Below are 17,206 nucleotides of genomic sequence, written 5' to 3' on the forward strand. Positions count from 1 at the left end.
AAAAAAACAATATATAAAAATCATTTATTTCTTTATACGTACTAACTATCAGAAACTAACTATGGAAAATTAAGAAAAATGTCCCATTTACAGTAGCATCAAAAAGAACAGAAATAAACTTAACCAAGGAAGTGAAAGATATGTATACTGAAAACTGTAAACATTGTTGAAAGAAATTGAAGACATGAATAAATTTTAAAATATTTTATGTTTACAGATTTGAAAAATTAATACTGCTAAAATGTTTATACTGCCCAAAGTAATCTAGAGATTTAATGTAGTACCTCTCCAATGATACATTTTATAAAAATACAATAAATAATCCTAACATTTATATGAAACCATACCAAAAACAAAAACCTGAATAGCCAAAGCAAACCTGAAAAACAAGAAGAAAACTGGAGACATCACACTTCCAGATTTCAAATAATATTATAAATGCATAGCAATTTAAACAGTATTGGCAAAAAACAGTATAGATCAATGGAACAGAACAGAGAGCCCAGCAATAAACCCATGCCTACAAAGCCAATTAATTTATGACAAAGAAGCAATGATTATACAATGGAGAAAGAGTAGTATCTTTAATAAATGGAGTTGGTAAAACTGGAAAGCCACATGCAAAAGAAGGAAATTGAACTACTTTCTTTCACCATACACAAACATCAACTCAAAATGGATTGAAGAGTGGAACATAAGATCTGAAATTAAAAAACTTCTAGAAGAAAATAAAGGGAATAACCTTCTGGAGAGTGATCTTGATAATAAATTTTTTTTATTTGACACCATAAGTAAAGTCACCAAAGGCAAAAATAAACAAGTGGGACTACATACATCTACAACACTTCTGCACAGCAAGGGAAACCATCAACAAAATGAAAGGCAACCTATGGAATGGGAGAAAAATATTTGCATGCCACATACATGATGGGTTAATATCCATAATATATAAGGAACTCAACATAAAAAAGTCCAAACGTCCAATTAAAAAATGGACAAAGAGGCTGAAAAGACATTCTCCAAAGAGGACAAACAAATGGGCACATGTACATGAAAAGTGCTCACCATCACTAATCATCAGAGAAATGCACATCAAGTCATAAGATATCACCTCATACCTGTTAGGATGTCTATTATAAAAAAGATGAGATAAAAAAAGTGCTGAAAGTGTTTGGAGGAAAGGGAATCCTTAAAACCTATTGATGGGAATGTAAGCTGGTATACCCACTACAGGAAAAAAGTGTGGAAGTTTCTCAAGAAACTAAAAATTGAACAACTACTATATGGTCCAGCAATCCCACTTCTGGGTATATAGCCAAAGGAAACAAAATCATTATCTTAAAGAGGTATCTCTACTCCCATATTCATTGCTGCACTAGCCAAAAATATGGGAGTAGAGATAGCCAAGTCTTGTTTTCATGTCTTGTCACAATAGCCAAGACATGGAAACATAATGTTGTAGACAGATGAATGGATAAAGAAAATGTGATACATACATACATGACAATTACTCAGCCTAATAGCAAAGGAAATTCCACCCTTTGAGACAACTATGGATAGACCTGCAGAGCTAAGTGAGATAAGCCAGACAGAGAAAAGACAAATACCGCACAGTATCACATATATGTAAAAAATTGAAAAAAACTGTGAAACTCATAGAAACATGAAATAGAAAAGAGTTTGTCAGGTCCAGCCAAGATGGAGGTATAGATAGATGTGCTTCACTTATTCACACAACCAAAAGGAGGATAATGACCAATTTAAAAATAAAAGACAATAGAACTGCCAGGAAATCAGATTGTATGGAAGTCCAAAAACCAAGAAATTAAAGAATAAATATTCATCCAGAACGCACCACAACACAGTGAAATGGTTTGCCCTACCATGGCAAATACCTAAGGTTCTGCCCCTTATGATGTAACAGGTGCACTGAGACAAAGAAGCCCAAATGAAAGAACAGATCAAAATTCCAGGAAAAGAACTAAGTGACAAGGAAATGGCCAACCTATCAGATGCAGAGTTCAAAACACTAATAATCAGGTTGCTCAAGAAATGACTGAGTATGGCTGTAAAATAAATGAAGAAATGAAGGCTATGCAAAGTTAAATAAAGAAAAATATACAAGGAACCAACAGTCTAAAGAAGGAAACTGGGACTCAAATCAAAGAGTTGGAACAAGAGGAAGAAATAAACATTCAACTGGAACAGAATGAAGTGGTAAGAATTGAAAAAAAAAAATGAGAAGCAGCTTAGAAACCTCTGGGACAACTTTAAACCTTTCAACATATGATTCATAGAGGTGCCAGAAGGAAAAGAGGAAAAGCAAGCAATTGAAACTTATGTGAGCAAATAAAGAAGGAAAATTACTCAAATCTGGGTAAGGAACTAGACACGTAAGTCCAGGACTCTCAGAGATTATTAAAGAACTTGGATCTAAGAAGAAACATACTAAGACACATCATAATTACATTATCTAAGATTAAAGATAAGGAGAGAATCTAAAAAACAGCAAGAAAAAAGGAGACACTTACGCACAAAGGAGTGCCCATAAGACTATCAGCTGATTTCTCAAAAGAAACCTTTGAAGGCAAGAAGAGGCTGAAAGAAGTATTAGTATTTATGAAAGGCAAGGACCTACATCCAAGATTACTCTGTCCAGCAAAGTTAAAATTTAGAACAGAAGGGCAGATAAAGTGCTTCCCAGATAAGGTCAAGTTAAAGGAGTTGATCATCACCAAGCCCTTATATAAAACATTAAACAGACTTATCTAAAAGATCAAAAACTATGAACAATAAAATGACAACAAATTCACAACTGTCAACAACTAAACCTAAAAAACAAAAACTGAGCAAACAACTAGAACAAGAATAGAACCACAGAAATGGAGGTCACATGGAGGGTTATCAGTAGGGGGCAGGGGAGAATGGGGGAAAAAGGTACAAGGAATAAGAAGCATAACTGGTAGGTACAAAATAGACAGGGGGAGGTTAAGAGTAGTATAGAAAATGGAGAAGCCAAAGAACTTGTACGTACAACCCATGGACATGAACTAAGCCAGGAAGGGGGGGAATGCTGGAGGGAGCGGAGGTACAGGGTGGAAGAGGATAAACAGGAGGAAAAATGGGACAACTGTAATAGCATAATCAATAAAATATACTGAAAAAAAAAAGATTTTTCCAGGGGATGAGGGTAGCGCAAATAAGAGAGGTTAGTAAAAGTATACAAACTTTGTTATAAGATGAATAAGGTATGAGGATCTAATATATAATATGGTGATCACAGTTGATCATGCTATATTGAATAATTAAAATTGCTAAGAGAGTATAACTGAAATGTTCTAAAAAATATATGTAAAATGGTAGGTGTGTTAATTAACCCAATGGGCAAAATCCTTATCATGTATACGTATATAAAATGATCATGTTGTACACTTAAAATATCTTACAATTTTGTCAAATATGCCTCAACAGAGCTAAAAAAAATAAAGAGTTCAGCATTCAGAGGTAATGATATTTTCATACACTTAAAAAAGGAGAATCATGAAGTAATATAATATCATTGTAGCAAGTACTACATAGAGCATTGAAATAAGTTGATTATAATATGGTTGCTACTTATATTTTTAACTAGTTAAGAAAATATAGGAAACGATATCTGCTCAGGATATCTGCATATGAATAATGACGGTTGGCTATGAATTACAGATATCTTTGGCCACCATCGGCCTATAACAGGGCCTAGCCAAGTTCATGCCATAACCTTTATCAACTATTGTCTTCTCCTCAAAAAAAGATACTTATATATTTTTCCTTGAAAATCAGACAGAGAAGACAGCTCATAAAATACTAACAAGTATGATTAACCCATTTTATGATCAGTTAGGCCATCCCTTCTTTTTTGAACATCTGTCAAATGACATCTGTAATATAAAGAGGGGAATGATAGAATTTTATAGAAAGAACTTGTTCCTTATGCAGGCATACCTCAGAGATTTGGCAGGCCACCACAATAAAGCAGGTATCATAATAAAATGAGTTGCAGTCTTTTTCTTGTGGAAGATTCTTTCCTTCGATTTGTTAAAAAAAAAAAAAAAAAGCAAATTCTATGAAGTACAATAAAGCAAAATGCAGTAAAATAAGGTATACCTGTAACCTTTCATGTATCAGAAAACCAGCCCTCTGAGACTCTGTAACAAAACATACAAACCTAACCATGGCCATTAGAATACTTAAATGATTGGAAACACATTTAAACATTTTTTTATTCCTATGTCAAACCTCACTGGGGGAAAAAAAGCAAAGCATTTATTTTCAAAACTTTAGCTGCCTAATGAATATGTAAAGCGTATCCTCTGAAAAATAGCTTGTGTTGAAGGAACAATTTTCTTCCATTGCCACCTCTTAGCCTGGTACTAAATTTTGTGCACAGTGAGCATAGCTTCTGCACGATTTACGGTGTATGCATTATAGCAGATCTCAAGTAAATTATGAACTCTGTGTGTTACTGAGGCTCTGTCAAACCCTGATTGATTTGGACAGTTTGTAGTTAATTAAGTTCATTTCCAATTCTGTCTCTTCATCCCATTTCAAAGCATTCTATATTGAAAGCCTATTTTCAATTAGTGAGAAGGATGAAACAAAAAGAATTAATTACAAAAGTGACAATCCCCATTTAAGTCTTCATAGTAGAGCAATTATGTATCTTAAAAGTTAAGAAATTGAAGAGTTGTACTTGTCTAATAAATTATGTTCTTGATATGCATCTTATATATATTAAAACTTGATGTAGCCATGCCATTACAGTTAAGAAAAAAATGCAATGACGGAAGCTATCTGTAAGTTAAATAAGAGAAGACCATTTTACTTAGTATTTAATAATTAAGAATTAGAATTGTTTTTTGAACAATATAAGTATGGCAGATACTGTACAAAATCTTGTGATGTAATGTTGATTTATTTAGCAGTTCCTATAAACCTGAGAAGTGTGGATAAGTTTTAAAAGCCTACTACACCTCAAGGAGGGTTAGCAACAGGGGAGTGGGAGGAGGAGAAGGGGGGAGAAGGTACAGAAAATAATAGACAAAGGGGGAAAGTTACACATTCATACTAAAGGGGGGTAATGGTGGGAATGGGGGGGTAGGGTGGAGGGGAATGAAAAGGGGAATAGAAGAACTGTAACAGCATAATCAATAAAAAATTTAAAAATAAATAAATAAATTAATTAAAGCCTACTACATGATTCTGGTATAATAAACCACCGCCTTCCAACCTCATCCCATTCTGCCACTCTCCAAGGACCTGCAAATCTGACTGCCAAAACCTATGTGAGGCAGGTTTGCACAGTGAATAAGTGTTGGGGAGGTACATAGATCTACAACAAATGTCTAGTTCTGCCACTTATTAGGTATAATTTTGGCAGGGAATTTTTTAACCCCTTGCTTCCTCCATGAAGATATTTATAAAATGAGGATGACACCACTAAATCTACAGAGAGTCAAGGATTAAGAAGATGATGCACAAGCCCACCCTCTTAGTACAGTAGGCAGTGCATCAGTCTCATAATTTAAAGAAGATAATGCACATAAAATATTTAACCCAGCACTTGACAAAAGGAATAGTTATCTATCATTATTATACTAATGATGATGACACTTAAAACTTAGAAATTCAAGTCTTAAAAAATCACACCTATATTATTACAATAGGGTATTATTTTGCATGGGCTCCTGAAACTGAGGAGGAGATTTAAGGCCATTCTGTTTGGCTTTTGACATGGTGAGTTTGACACGCCAGCAGGACTTCAAATTGGAAATGTTAAGAATCTTTTCCAACTGTAGTAGTATGAGAATTAAACGAGTACAAGAAAGAAACTGGAGAAAACATAAACACGTAGGTTAAGCACCATACTATTGAACAATTAATGGATCAAAAAAGTAATCAAAGAGTAAATCAAAAACTACTCTAAGACAAATGGAAATAGAAACCAAAATTTATGGAACACACAAAAGCCATTCTAATAGGGAAGTAGAGAGTGATGTAAGCTTACATCAAGAAACAAGAAAACCCTCAAACAATCTAACCTTACAACTAGAGGAACTAGAAAAAAAGAACAATAAAAGACCCACAGTTAGAAGGAATAAAATAATAAAGATCAGAGTACACATGAATAAAATAGAAACTAAAAAATTAATAGATAAGCTCAATAAAACTAAGAGCTAGTTCTTTGCAAAGGTAAATAAAATTGATAAACATTTAGCCAGACATCAAGAAAGAAGAGAATAAATAAAATCACAAATAAAAGAAGAGGCATTAAAACTAAAACCAGAGAAATACAAATAATCATACAAATATATTACCAACTATTATGCACCAAAAATTGGAAAACCTAGAAGAAATAGATAAATTCATACAATCTTCCAAGACTGAATCTGGAAGTAATAGAAAACCTGAAAATATTGATTACTAGCTATCAAACAACTTCCAACAAACAAAAGTCTGGTACAAGGTAGCTTAATTGGTAAATTCTACCAAATATTTAAAACACAATTAACACCTAGCTTTTTCATACTGTTCCAAAGAATTGAAGAGGAAGGCATGCTTCTAACTCATTCTATGAGGCCAGAATTACCATGATACCAAAACTAGAGAAAGAAACTACATGAAAAGAAAATTACAGGTCAATATTTCTGATGAACACAGATATGAATTTTCACAATAAAATATTAGCAAGCTGAATTCAAAAATACATTAATTAGAAGGATCATACATCATGATCAAGTAGGATTTATTCCAGGGATAATTCAATATCTTCACATCAATATATGTGATTCACATCAACAAAACAAGGGTGAAAAATAGTAAGATCTCAATAGATGCAAAAAAAGCACTCGACAAAAATGCAACATCCATTATGCTAAAAATCTCAATAAAATGGGTATAAAGGGAATACATACATAAACATAATTAGGCCACATATAACAAACTCACAGGTAACATCATATTCAATAGCAAAAAGCTGAAAGCTTTTTCTTTATGACAAGAATGAAGAGAAGCATGGCAACCTTCACCAATTTTATTGAACATGGTATTCAGAAGTTCTAGCCACAGCAATTAGACAAGAAAAAGAAATATAAATCATTGAAATTGGAAAGGAGGAAGTTAAACTTTCACTATTTATACATGAAAATACTATAATAAAAACTCTAAAGACCTCATCAAAAAAAACTGTTAGAACTAATCAAAAAATTCAGTAAATTTGCAGCATATAAAATTGATATACAAAAACCTACTGCATTCCTATACACTAACAATGAACTATCAGAAAAAAATAAACATCCCCATTTACAATTTCATCGAAAGAACAAAATACCTAGGAATAACTTTAATCAAGCATGTGAAGGACCTGTTATTCTAAAAACTATAGTGCATTGATGAAAGAAATTAAAGATGATACAAATCAATGGAGGGACCAACCATGCTCATGGATTGGAAGAACTAATAGCACTAAAATATCTATACTAATCAACAAAATCTACAGATTAAATGCAATTCTTATTAAAAACAGATGTCATTTTTTCAGAGAACTAGAATAAATAATTCTAAAATTTGTATGGAACCACAAAAGACCCCAATTGCAAAGACGATCCTAAAAAAGAAGAGCAAAGTTAGGTGGATCATACTCCTTGATTTCATAACATACTACAAAGCTACAGTAATCAAATTACTATGGTACTGGAACAAAATCACACACATAGATTAATGGAGTAGAATAGAGAGCCCCCAAATAATCCCATATTTCTATGGCCAACTTATCTATGACAAAGAAGGAAAGAATATACAATGGTGGACAGTCTCTTCAATAAATGGTGTTGGGAAAAACTGGACAAGTTACATACAAAGGAAAAATAAAACTGGACCATTTTCTTATAGCATATAAAAAATAAACTCAAATAGATTAAAGACTCAAATGTAAGGCCAGAAACCATAAAAATCCAAGAAGAAATCATGGTAATCAACACTTTGACAAGGATACCACATTTTATTAATACTATGCAATCATGTACAATATAAATTTTTTACATTGGTGGGAAATTAGGACCATGGTACCTGTCACCCAACTTAGTAGAAAATACTAGTGATGCTCCTTTCTTCAGAAGCATTAATTATGATTGTAAGTATGACAGTAAAAATATCAGTTCCATAATCCGAGACCTGGATTCAAATTTGAGGATTTGAGCAAGTTTCTGAACATTCTGAGTATTGGTTCCTTATCTATAAAAATGTGAATTATAAAAGCACCTCTTACATAATATTGTTATGAGCATGATATAATTAAATAACACATTTAATACAAAACTCAGAAGTGTATATATTCAATAAATTTTTATTTTTATGAAACACACCTGTGGTAGTTTTCCTGGAAAATGTTCTCTCACTGTTAAGTTTGTCATTTCAATAGATACAAATCTTTTTTTCTGAAAGATTTTATTTATTTGTTTTTAGAGAGGGGATGGGAGGGAGAAAGAAAGGGAGAGAAGCATCAACGTGTGGTCACCTCTCACATACCCCTTATTGGGGACCCAGCCCACAACCCAGGCATGTGCCCTAGACTAGGGATCGAACCATCGACCTTTTGGTTCACAGGTCAGCGCTCAATCCACTGAGCCACACCAGCCAGGGCTCAATACATACAAATCTTTAGTTCCAGCTCATTTTATGAGCACATTGTACTAGAAAAGGCACTTGTAACATTAAATACATTGTAGTAGATAAAGCACTGTTTAATGTTAGAAGGTCTTCATCCTCAGGTTTACAAAAACTAATTAGTTGTCATGAGAAAAACTTTTAACCTCACTTAAAATTTCACACACAATAAAGTATAGATTTTGTTTTGCTTCATGTTGAGCAATTATCCAAAGAAAAATCAAGAAATAATACAGTTGGATTTTAGAAGGAACTGTGTTTACCACTTCATGAAATTGAAGAGAGAAATCATTTGGATTAGGAGATAGATTTCCCACCCTTAAAAAAAAAATACTCAATTTCATTCAGTCTCTGCTGTTTTTCTTCAAAAGAATGATTGACTTCTATCCACTTGTAATGTTTGCTCCATTGACATGCAGATATAACCTGAATATACTCTTATGATTTATTTTCCAAAGAGACATCCTGACTCTTTGCCAGACTGTTGTTTACAGGACCCATAAGACAACCAGCCTGATGATTCAGGGTGAAAATGGCTTCCAGCCCTACCCATGAGTCCACTGAGCTATAAAGCAACTTTGTTAACTTCACTTACTGGATTTTAAATGGTCATGTATTGGAAATTTGTCACTGGCATTGACTTCCTGCCCTAAAGCCAAGATTACTGCTGTAAAAACGGGTACATTCTTCATCACCAGTTTTATAGCTCACTACTGCAGCCTCTGTTAGGAGGTAACGTCTGAGAGCTCTGCCTCACAGTACCATTTTTTATGCTGCCCTGAAAAGAGAGCTATGGAGAATTTTGTCCTAGATATTTTGCAAGCTATCTTTACAAACTCTCAGTGATTAAATAATTCCATCCAAAGGCTTATTCAGTCAGCAAATACTTATTATAAGACCCCACTACCAATGACTTGGAACTTTTGGTAGGCAGAAAAGAATGAGACATGGTTTCTGTTCTCAAGTAGCTCCTAACACAAACAGAGCTATCCATTAAACACAATTGATCAACCATTCCAAATGTCTGGCCAATTTATCCGGTATTTGCTAGCCTCACCGATACCATGGTAACGTCAGTCACCACCAGCTTTGAAAAGCACCGTATAACTTCTTAACTCTACGCCCCTCCTTGAATTCATCTTCCTGCTGGCAGTGAAGAGTGGCTTTTATAATGTGTAACCATAAATAATATAACCTCTATTTATCTCATCTTGCAGATTCTTCAATACTTTCAGAACAAAGTTCAAATGATGGCTTATATGGCCCACCTGGACCTGCACCCTGCCTACCCCATCACTCCTGACTTACCTGTCATCGTTCTCTGCCTCATGTCCTACACTACAACCATATTAAATCCTGTGACTCCTTAAAACTCCTCATTCTCTTAAGCCTCTCTGCTACAAAACATGTTAGTCCCACTGCCTGAATCTTTCTGCTACTATTTTTCAACCCACCCCCATACTTGAGCTGAGATAAATTCTGCTTGATCTTCATTTGTAAGCAGAAATATTACTCCCCATGGAACTCTGTACTGACCCATATATATAATTACCTTCCCGGCTCTATCCCCATATGTGTTTGTTTTACACTTTATTTTTTATAGGTTCCCACTGTATTCTATTAATTTTTACTGTTATTTTGGCTGAATAATAACGTTCCTAAAGACAGGGGGTGTTTCTATTTAATTTATTATTGGACCTATCATTCAGCCAGTACATGGCTGACTCTCAATAAATACAATGAATGAATGAATGGATGGATGGATGAACTGCATAAGAAAAGTGTAATGAAAGTTCAGGGTAAAAAAGAGATCGGTGTGACCCCCGTACATTTTGCACATGTTGTCACACCTTATTCCCGGGAGAAGGAAGCGCTATTTGTGTCATTCTGCTCGGAGAAGACAACCGGGAGCTGTGCCGAGTTTCTCCCACCCTGGCTTTATTCACGGACTGCTTCTCTTCCTTCGGTTAGGAACTTTTTTCATTCTGGAAAGTGAGCTGAGAGGTAGAGATTTCAGCATTTTTAACAAGCACACTAGGTGTTTCTTAAACACCCTGCAAGTTAGAAAGTACTTGATTACAGTTTTCTTATTCAGATTGTTATCTATTCCAAAAGACCGATGACCAAACTATTTATGAATATCTCATTTCTTCCTATTGGTTACATAGCAAAAAATTAACATGAAAAATCCTTCTTTTTACAATAAAATAGATATAAGCTTCAGCTGCGACTGGTGTGGCTCAGTAGATTGAATGTCATCCTGCAAACCAAAAGGTCACCAACTGGATTCCCAGTCGGGGCACAGTCTGAGTTGCAGGCCAGGTCCCCAGTTGGGGGTGCGCAAGAGGCAATGGATCCGTGTTTCTGTCCCTCTCTTTCTCGCTCCTTTTTCATCTTTCAAAAATAAATAAATAAAATCTTTAAATATATATGTATATAAACTTCAAGTATGTGAGAAACAGACTCGATGAACTATTCATCTAATAGTATCTCTCTCTTAAATATTAAATAGTATAATAAGTACATCACAGATTTTGCATTTGTATACAATTTATTTAAAATTTTTTAGTAAAAAGGTTCTATATTTTTAAATTTATTAATAAACTGATTTAACAGAAATGTTTTCTACAATAAATGTTACTTCTTTAGAAGGAAATAACACATGGAATTGGGAAACATAAAAACCCAAATTGGCAAACAATTTGTACTTCTATTTTTTGAGCTGTACTTTGGTTATATACCACCCTCACAGTAACTTAGTCATTTTTAAATGTTCCAGGAAAGACACAAAGTTAACTAATTAAAACAGTTATATAATTATGAAATGGGTTTTAAAATTTTTAATGTGCCCTCTTTCAAAAGTTGACATTTTTAAGATGACAGAAAAGTAAGTGTACAAAATAAGCAACAAATCAACTATCCATTAAAAGCACCGGGAAATCACTACCTCTGAAATTATGTTTACTCCTATCTTAAACTAATGAAATAAAATAATTCTGTTGAGTAGTAATCCTTTTTCCATCTCTGTGAATTCTCTGTTGGTGTAACTAATGAACCAATACTTGATGCTTCTGCAGAATAACCTTTGTGAACACGATTATTTGGCGGATCATCCTTGCGTGGCAGATTATTTTAAGTAGACCTGTTACTGTAAATGAACTTGCTTCAATGTACCGTTCTAAATTAGTGAACATAAATTACAGCTCCATGATTTATCGTCGTTTTGGTTGATCTAGAATTAAATTTAAATATTTTATCACTGAGAAATGATTTGAATACTACATGTTCATCCCCTCTGATAGTCGTCATCTCTTCCACTATATTTAGCTTCTTTCTGGGACTATAGCTTTTGGCAATTCAGAGACTGACTGCAAACCTCTCATTTCCAGAGAGCTCATTGTCAGCTGGAAGAGGCAGAGCAGAAATAGCACCTCAGTTTATGAAAACATACCTTAACTCACAAAACTCACTGAACAGAATGGTATTTACAGAACATAGGCACAGGAAACCTTCCATGAGTAGATGCAAATGCTCCAGTCTCACATTCTGGCACCTGATAAAAATGTACCATTGAACTTATCATTCCTCTACTTTTTTGGCTAATCAGACTATTGTTTCTCATTCAAGAAAACCCCCCCACTTCTCTTGTGAAATGTGGCCCTCTCTTAAAGGTAGAGGTTTTAGCTTATGAAGGAGTTAGTATATCTTAGGGATACAGGAAGACACAAACAAAAAAGAAATGACTGCCTTTTGTGTTGGTCTAGGTGAGAAGGACTTTGGAATGATATATGCAAGAAAGAGAACATGCCAGAGAGAAAAGATTAGAAGATTTCATTTACCTCTAGGAAAGGAAAACACAATTTTTCAGACATGTTACCTGACTAGGTCTGTGTAAAGTATGCATAAAAGACTGCAGGATTTTTGAAATAAGAATCTGGCCTCAGTAGGATCAGACAAATGCAGCAGAGAAGTGAATGTGTATAAATTTAACTTTAACATTACAAGAATGGTGTTATCTATTCCTATTTCATCTTCTCTTACCCCTGAAATATCAGGATTAATATTTGTTTCATTCAAAAATGAACTTTTCATTCCATTTGCTAAGCATCTCTATTATGCCAAAGTCATACATAGATCTCTTTAGTTCCTGCTTTTGCTTCATTTTTAGCATCAGAATATTTCTTATTTTCTTACCAGCTATACACATGTGACTGTTACAAATTATCCAATACTCTTAGAAGTTAGTTGGGGTATCAAGTCACCACTCTACCAGAAACAAAACTTGCAATATTTTGCTTCAAACAACACACACCTATTAACTTTAATGAAAACAAAATTAGTCAAAAGTAAAACTAATTTGCATGATATAATTTTCTTAGTAGTAATTTCAGATATAAACCTTTATAGGTTTATATAAACCTATGAACTTCAGATATAAGAAGTCCTAATAAAATTAGTATTGACCTGAAGAATGTAGACAAAGCAAAATCCTTGTCTACCATCAATCCCTAGGTCAGGCTAAAGTACAATATTAAGAGAGGGGAATCATCAGTGTTCTGCTCCAGGTCATCTAAAAATCATGCCCTATTCTATTTTTCAAGTAGCAAAAATTTTCCAAATATCTTATTTTCCTTTTTCAACTAAGCACATTGTGTCCCTACACCTGTTCTAAGGACACAAAAGGTAATCAACGCCCAGATTTGAAATGCCATTCATCCTTCCCTGGTAAAAATGTAGTTTGTAGACAAATGCATCTATGTATCTATTTACTCTTTATTAAGTGGACATGGGAGGAGGCCATAGGTAGCAAGCTGCTACAAATAACCTTAAAGAAAATAACCTACTGGGAGACAAATACCCAGTAATGAGTTGTCCGCAGGTATTTTGCCTTAGGTCTGAAAATACATAATGACATAAAACAGTAATTCCTGACAAGTTGGTGCCCCAAAGAGAATACTAGGGTTTTATTATCTACAAATTTTAAAATATATTTATATTACTAGAAATAGCAGGGTCAATGGGGGTCAATGGCACGAGCCTCAGTAAAGAGGTAAAAGCAAATTGATAGATTTAATAGTTTAAAAGAAAGGGAGAGAGGAATGGAGGAAGAGAAAGAAAGGAATAAAAAGGGAAGTTGTAAAAAAAAAAGAAGAAGAAACAATAGCTCCCCAGATGGAGTCACTTGTGCTAAGCCCCATGTCAACAAACCAAGCTTGATTGCACTTTCAACCTCCCCCAGGAATGTAATTTCTTTAGCCACTCAGTCTGGAACTACCTGTCAACACTAGCGAGGTAATATGCCTGATTAGACCCCACCCTTTTTTCAAAAGAAGGTGACCTGCCTGAATAAAATTCACCCTTTGCTAAAAACATCCTTTTTACCCCCTGCCCACCTTCTGCTTATAGAAGTTTTCCATACTGTGCAGCTCCTTGGAGCTATTTAATGGGGATGATGACTGTTTCATGAATCACTGAATAAAGCTGATAAGATCTTTAATTTTTTCCCATTTGAGATTTGTTTTTAATAGATGGGAGGGAGGGAGGGAGGAAGGAAGGAAGGAAGGAAGGAAGGAAGGAAGGAAGGAAGGAAGGAAGGAAGGAAGGAAGGAAGGAAGGAAGGAAGGGAAAATCCTTTCCTTAAATGGTATGAGTCCAGTGGAAAATACTGATTCGAGGATGAGCCAAGAAGATAAGAAGTTGAACAGGAAGTCTGTGGTTTCTTTGCAAAGTGTGTACCTAAGGCTGAAGAAAATCTGGTGGTGGGGGGACATAAACTTACTGCCTTTTGGTGGTAAGGGCCAGATATTGCGCTGCTGCCCTGGAAGAGAGAAGGCAATTTAAAAAAAAAAAGCACCAAAGCCCCTGATAAGCTTAGATTCTAGTGGGGGTCGGGGGAGGTGATGAACCAAAACTGTGGTGAAAATACTATGAAGAAGTATGAGGAAAATAACACAGAGTAAGGGGATAAAAATAATAATTGCAGAAGAACGATATTCAGGAAAGGTGTCCAACAGGACACGACCTGAGCAGAAACTTGAGCTAATTGAGCAAAAACAGCCACGTGGCCGGCTGGGAGTGGGAAGAGGAAGTGATGCAGACAGGAGGAGCGGTAGATGCAAAGACCTGGAGCAGGATTGCTCCTTAACTGTGAAAGGAACAGCAGAGAGCCCAGTGTGGCCACCACTGAATGAATGAGTCAGGAACAGATGAAATCCAGAGAGGCTGTGGGTGGAGCAGGCTGCAGGGTGCACAGGGATTCTGGAGGATTCGATTTTCCTCCGAGAGGGGGAGCCCTGAGAGTGTTTTGAACAGAGCAGTGACATGTTGTGACATGTACTTTAAAAGGATCACTCTGCCTGCTGTTAGGAAACTAGACTGCGGAGTGACAGGGGTGGAAGAGGAATAGGTAGGAAGGCAGTTTTCTGCAGTGTTTCTCCGTGGGGTGACTGCCTTTACAACCTGCAGAATAACAAAGGGAGTTAGTTATAATTCATTTACCAAAGTGATTCCGAGCATGTCCTTGTTATGTTAATTTTCTAAAGACTTCAGGGTTTTCAGAACAGCTGTAGGTTTACAGCACAATAGAGGAAGGTGCAGAGAGGTCCCCTACACCCTGAGTTCACACACAGCATAACCTCCCCATTACCAACATCCCCTTATACGACAGCTGATGAACCAACACTGACACTTCATAAACACTCAAAGTCCATAGTCTATATTATGCATCACCCTTGATGTGCTCTCTACAGGTCTGGACTAGTGTATAATGGTGTGTATTCATGATTATAGTATCGTACATTAGAGCTTCACTGCCCTAAAAATCCTTAAAAGTTTTTACAAGTATGTTATATGGGGCTTATCGCTTTCATTCCCTTGATTATGTTAACTTTTTAGGTGTTATTCTATTATAAAAACAATATTTAAAAAAAACACAGAAATGCAAGACAAAATATCATCTGCAATAAAATCACCTGATAAAATAAATATTTTTGTCGATTTCTTTCTGACCTTCAAGTATTTATGTCTAATACCATATGTGCAGTAATTTTTTAATTAGAATGATATAATCTATCCTTTTACCTTTATATATAATACTTCAGCATGTGCATTTTCCTACCCTGTGCTTTTTCCTTTCCCTGTATTTTTTTTTCATTTCAAATTCTCTTCCTCAACTTCCACATAACCACCATGAACAAGCTTTTCTGAATATTTCCATGCCTTTCTTGATGCATGTACAATTACTTTTCCAAATAATTTACTATTTAAAAATACAGATCCACCTCCATAAGATGGATTTTGATTCTTTATAAGCCCCACACTCTACTTGCAAGATATCTAAGTTGTAATGAATTAAATTATTTTTATTTTAAATGCTAAACTATTCTGGCAGGGGGGAGGAAGAGTACTTAGTCATATTAAGAAATACAAACATGTTTAAACGTGGTATTATATTTCATCCTTTTTGATGTCTGGGTCATGAATTCCTTTTCTCCCTTCAAGCCTTTCTGCAGTTCTTTTCAAAGGGGAATACTGAATTTGTAAATACATTTGTTATTTAAAATCTATTCCAAGAATGGTTTTAGTGAAGCCTATTACTAGAATTGCATTTGCATTACTAAGTAATAAGTACTTACTCCAAGTACTATCTGTGCACCGCCATCTGGTTTAATGGCACGGCCAAGGTTGTGACAGCTCCCCAGGGCTTCACAACTCACTGGCATCCCTGAGAGGGCCTCACTCTGTAAGCAACCCCAGAATCTGCAACCACGCACCCTCCTTGCTGCCACTGGGCACTGAGGGACAGCCTTCTGCTTCTGGAAATCATGAAAATGGCTTCATGCTACAGGCTTAGGGTCAAGCACATTTTATTTAGCCATGGTTTTAAACATTTTCTTTTCCTAACTATATTCTGATGAAATTACTGGGACAAAGCAAAATGTGTTGGTGGGAATAAGTGCTTTCTTATACTTTTCCAGGAGATCATTTTTAGGTGCAATGGAAGGAGGTAATCCATTTTAGTAATATTCGGTTAGGACAGGTATCAATTATTTGCAAAATGAATAATTCAGTTGAAGAAGTTCTTTCCAAAATGCTCCCTTCCTTTGAAATATTTTAGAACTACAATTTCCAGGTTTTTGCTTTCTTTATTGCTTTAGGGAAGATTAATCAAAATACTCCATATGAAGCTTCAATTATTTATGAATATATATATATATATATATATATATATATATATATATATATATATGTACATACTTTCATTAAGAGCCTCCTGCAACAAATATTGTGTGTTTAATAGATTTTATTCTTGGCAGTCATGATAAATATCTTCAAATAAGCCCATAATCAAGTATTTGGACAAAAGTATATTCAACAAAACATTTTTCATTCCATTATCCTGTTACCGAAAGTTTTCATTCTTTCATCCCATTTTTTCTGAAACAAAAATCAGTGCATGAATGTCCAGTGTCAGTCCTCTCTCTGAGGTCATTCACAAAGACAA

Source organism: Artibeus jamaicensis, unplaced genomic scaffold, assembly GCF_021234435.1.
Source record: "Artibeus jamaicensis isolate MK-2021 breed Jamaican fruit bat unplaced genomic scaffold, CSHL_Jam_final contig_432, whole genome shotgun sequence".
Lineage (NCBI taxonomy): Eukaryota > Metazoa > Chordata > Mammalia > Chiroptera > Phyllostomidae > Artibeus > Artibeus jamaicensis.